Raw genomic sequence first — 5,263 nt, forward strand, 5'->3', positions numbered from 1 at the left:
TAATTTTATCCAATTTTTTATTTTTCTTTATCTTTATATATTTTTTAAAAAAACTAAAAAAAAATTATAAAATTTAATTTAATAAATAAGTAATTTATAATTAATTAAACAAAATTTTATATAATATAATATTTATATTTTATAATATTTTAAATTAAAAAAAAAAATGCCACGGACCAAAGTCGGGGTGGCCAACCGGATGTCCAACTAACATTACAAAACCAGTGCACTTTGAAAATAAAAGCAGAATGTACATTTGGAAAAAAAGTGGAGGGAGTGTGCATTCAAGGAAAAAAACCATTGTTTTTGATTTTTTTTTATCCTAAATTGAATTGGGGAAAAAGACAAGAGAATCGGACGAAGAAAAACATTTTTTGGGTTTCTGAATTCCAAGATATGCTGAAGTGTGTGATAAGGTTCTTTCGATGCTTCTTCTTCAGATCGTTTACCTAAGCCATGGGTTGCTTCTTTGCTTGCTTCAAGATCAATTATCATCGTCATTCAAAATCTATTTCAATATTCTGTTTGAATATTAATTCATCTTGTTTTTATGATTATGACTGCTTTTGTGAGAACAGAAAGAGAGAAGTGAATCTCAAGGAGCTCAAGGTTCCCAAAATTTAACTTAAGGTAACACACTGATTGTTGCCAATATGTAGTTGATTGCGTAGATTTCATTGAAAATATTATAGTTCCTACTTTGTTTTTTTTTTTTTTGTTTCTAATAAATTCTGCTATTTTGAATATGAAAATCTAATGTAAGAGTACGAGACTTACAATTTTTATCGATTAGAAATTCTAATGATGGATTTCAATGAAAATCCACTATTAGGACAACTGCTAGATTTCATATATTCACAAAACTTAAAGTCATTAGGATTAGCCACTAGTATTGTTTTATTGTTTGACCATTTTTCACAATTTAGGTGCTGGATGATGCAACAAATTGTGAACCTTGAGGTTCTCATGGTACTGCAGTGGCAAAGATTGGCATTTTTTTGTGGCATTTTTATTATGTTGAAACATACAACTTGCTTTTCTTTCAATAACTTGAATTACTTTTTGGTGGCCTTAGGAAAGGTTTATATTATTTAAATGCAACTTAGTTTTGTTTCTTGGCACCACACTTAGAAGTAACATTATTATAGTAGCTATGTCTTATCCAGCTGTGTTAATAATACTGATTTTAATTTCTAGTTGCTAATTCATTAGTTGTGACTTGTTTTAATCTTTTAATTCCTTGTGTATTTTCTCAATTTATCACTTACATGTAATTTTAACTTGTTTTCTGTGTTTCTATTCTTAACAGAGGGGTACCTCTTCTTATACAGAGCTCGGCCCTTCCTATTTTCTCATCAAATTTTGTATTCAAAGTGAACTTGAAAAATGAAAATGTCAATTCTTCTTGGAGTAGCTCGAATGAACCAACTCTTTGTTGGTCAGAAAAATTTGAAGGTTGGTTAACTTCTAGCACTCCCTTGGCATCTTTGTAAATCTTAATGGTGTATTTCTATACGAATAAAACTTACATGCTTTGTTCTGTTTTTACCAGCTTGTGCTTTTGCTTCTGCCAGTTGTCTCTGTGCCCTGAATGCTATTCCCAAAATCCTTTCATTTTGAAGAACCAATATGAAGTCGTATGCTTAGTTTTGTATTTTTTAAGTTTTCTTTGTTTACATGCGAGTTTTATCTCTGTTCTGGTTTTAACTTCTAAAATATTTATGCTACTTCAGAGGCACAGGGTTAAATCCAATACACCACTTCAAAGCACATATGAGAGTTTGCAAGTGGAGTCATCATGGTCATGAGGAATTTGAGTTCAGTGAAGTCTTTGTACATCAACTCATACATACCATAGAATTTGTACTGGGAGCAGTCTCTAATACAGATTTACCTCCTTCTATGGGCCCTTAGGTATGTCTACAAGTCACAATCGTTCTATTCTAATAGTGACGCTCGAGTCTCTAATAAAGCTTTTTAAGTTATTGAGTATTTTGAAGCTTACTTTCTAATGTTTCGCTTGTCTTTTTATCTTATATGTTATTATAGTTTACTAGACGACATTCTAGCTACTACACTATCTCAATACCTTCAATTTTGTTACTATTGCAGCCAATAACATTGGCACTTGTATAAGCTGGAACTACGCTCAAGAATTTATTAGATATGTGACACGTGATTGGGGCTTCAAAGACTCATTTGGTACAAGATATGCTAATCTTAGAGAATTATGGCTCTCAAGTCTAATTGTTTGGTACGAGATATGCTAATCTTTGAGAACTATTGTCAGTCACATAGGTTTGATCACTAGACATCATGAGATTACATAGCTCAGTAGTGGTGAAGAACAGGAGGAAACAATGAACTAAAAGGGAGAGCTCATCATGGTAGCTATGGATTTGATTGGAGAGTATCAGAAAAATGTAACTGCTTCTTTGCTAACCATAAAAAAGAGATTGTAACTTTCTGAGATTCCTTTTTTTTTTCTTGAGCAATTGAATAGGAAAAAAGAAAAATGTGTCTATATTTTTTTCTTCTTTATCCTTCTATTACAATGCATCTTGTCCCTTGTTTAATCTCAGTATGCGATAATTCTATTTTTTGCTGCAAAGGCAATGCCTTCCAAACCCAAGGAATTGGAATAAATTCTTCAACCCTAACCTGTGTTTGGACATTTAGTTTTTCCGCCCAAACAGTTTGAAGATACTAAAGCAATGGTAAATTATTTCTCTAGTCAAATAATTGTTGTGTTGTTTGATTTTGATGGAAAGGTGATAGCATGCAGCAAAAGAGGCCCAAATGTGTTAGCAGGAATCCCACAGATTTGGAGGAATATGTCCACTAGGCTTATATGTTAGGCTATTGCAGTAGTGCACAAATAATACATTTTGTTATAGTGGAATCACTTTATCCTTTCTTTTGGTTTTTAGTGGAATATCTAGTGGTATAGGTGTCAAGCAGGGATAGGGTCTGTTAGCATTTTCTGTTATATGTCTACGAGTATGCACCTATATATATGAATGAAAATGGCAGAAATGGACATCAGAAAATTTACCAAAATCCTGTTCTGTTTCTTTCTTATTTTCTGGAGGTACCTTTCCTGGCCTCAAATATAGGAAGCTTTTCTTTTTCTCAGCTCCCTAACATTTTTGGTGCTTTTTAATTGCCTCCACCCATGGCTGAAAATACCCGTTCGTAACCCCTCGCTCGATTAGAAGAAGCCATCACTATCCTCACCCAAACACAGAGCTCCCTCCACTCCAAATTAGACGATGTTCTCTCCCGCCTTCACACCCTCGAATCCAGATCCCCTGTCTGTCCCCTCTCCCCTTCAACCCTCAGGATGAAGCTCAACATCCCTCGCTTCGATGGGACCAACATGACGTCTTGGATTTTCAAGATATTGCAATTTTTCGACTATCATGCAACCCCAGATGATGAACGCTTACAAATTGCTTCCTTCTACCTCGACGGTGCCGCCTTAAGTTGGTTTCAATGGATGCATCGAAATAACCAACTCACCACTTGGGCTGATTTTCTCAATGCTCTGGAAATGCGATTTGCTCCATCATTCTACAACGATCCACGAGGGGCCCTTTTCAAGTTAACCTAGCACAGGTTTGTCAATTCTTACCTCTCGGAGTTCGAGAACCTTGCAAATCGTATTTTCAGTTTGCCTTCTCCGTTCCTCCTTAGCTGTTTTGTATTGGGACTGATGCCATACATCCACCGTGAGGTCCAGGCGCTACAACCCTTGCCCCTAGTTCAGGTAGTGGCACTCGCAAAGCTACAAGAAGACAAAATCAATGACGCCAAACGGCCATCTCATCCTCGACACCCCAGTTTCCCCTTTGTCGCCCCTCCTATTACTTTGGTACCACCCCCTCCACCTCTACTTCCATGCCACCACAAACCACTTTTAAAAGGCTCACTGCATCCGAAATGGCCACCCGCCGTGGAAAGGGCTTGTGTTACAACTGTGATGATCGCTACGGGCCCAATCACAAGTTTAGAGCCAAATTCTTTCTTCTCGTCGCACCTGACAAACCCTTCCCAGATGAACCCATTCCACCTAACCCCACAATCCCTGTTCTCTCGGAACTCCAGTCAGAGGATCCCTCAGCCTTGCATTCTGCTCAGTTGAGCCTACATGCGATGGCCGGACATTCCGTCTCGTCCATCCTGCGAGTCACAGTTTCCGTCTAGGGTCACGAAGTTGTCATCCTTGTCGACAGAGGGAGTACGCACAATTTTATTTAGGATCGTGTATCCCGTTTCCTTCAGTTGGCGGCCCAGCCCACTAAGCAGTTACGCTTAATGGTAGGAAATGGCACTAAGCTTTGTTGTAATCAGGTGTGCAAAGCAATTTCCATAATTATCCAAGGCCATCAATTCGTTGTGGATCTTTATGTTATTGCACTGGGGGGAGCAGATATCATTTTCGGGGTAGAATGGCTCAAAACATTGGGCCCAATCACTACAGATTATTCGGTCCTTACTATGTTTTTCAGTTGGCAAAATGAACCAGTCGGTCTTAGCAGCCAAAAGGGACCCGGCCTAGTAGAGGCCACCCACGCCCAGATCTGACACTTGCTCCAAACAGAACAAGTCACAACCTTCTTCCACCTTCAACTTCACGAGAGTCCCTCCCTTTCCTCTTCTCCAGACATTCCTTTACCCATGGCCCTCCAAAAGCTCCTAGACACTTACCAGCCAATTTTCCAACCGCCCACATCCTTACCCCCGACACAATTACATAACCTTTAGATTCATCTTCTACCCAATTCTCAACCTGTCCATGTTAAGTTGTACCGCTATCCATATTTCCAAAAACACGAAATAGAGCTACAGGTAGAAGATATGCTTCGTCGCCATCTCATCAGGCTAAGTCGCAATCCATACTCTTCTCTGGTCTTGCTTGTTTAAAAGAAAGATGGCACATGGCGTTTTTGCATGGATTACAAAGCCCTCAACACCGTCACAGTCAAGGACAGGTTTCCTCTTCCAACTATTGATGAACTCCTGGATGATTTGCATAATGCTCAATGGTTCTCGAGGTTGGACCTTGCCCAGGGATTTCACCAAATTAGAATGTCGCCAATGGACATCCCAAAAACTGCTTTTCGCACTCATAACGACCACTATGAATACAGCGTTATGCTGTTTGGTTTATGTAACGCGCCATCAATGTTTCAGGCAACGATGAATGACTTGTTCCGGCCCTTTGTCCTTAAGTTCGTTCTTGTCTTCTTTGATGACATCT

At 38.4% G+C, this 5,263-nt stretch overlaps 1 long non-coding RNA gene across 4 annotated transcripts; it reads left to right on the forward strand.

The window, feature by feature from the left end:
* The first annotated feature begins 251 nt into the window (after positions 1-251).
* Positions 252-2,641, forward strand: LOC102661289 (uncharacterized). 4 transcript variants are annotated; one of them, XR_420168.3, is made up of 6 exons: positions 252-460; positions 579-630; positions 1,310-1,455; positions 1,553-1,637; positions 1,734-1,914; positions 2,113-2,641. It is a non-coding gene; the product is annotated as an uncharacterized lncRNA (long non-coding RNA). The 4 variants fall into 4 exon arrangements; XR_005890156.1 differs by having other exon boundaries at positions 252-630; positions 1,553-1,646; XR_420165.3 differs by having other exon boundaries at positions 252-630; positions 2,113-2,640.
* The last annotated feature ends 2,622 nt before the right edge of the window (positions 2,642-5,263 follow it).

This window comes from Glycine max, chromosome 20 (assembly GCF_000004515.6).
Source record: "Glycine max cultivar Williams 82 chromosome 20, Glycine_max_v4.0, whole genome shotgun sequence".
In the NCBI taxonomy this organism is placed as follows: domain Eukaryota; kingdom Viridiplantae; phylum Streptophyta; class Magnoliopsida; order Fabales; family Fabaceae; genus Glycine; species Glycine max.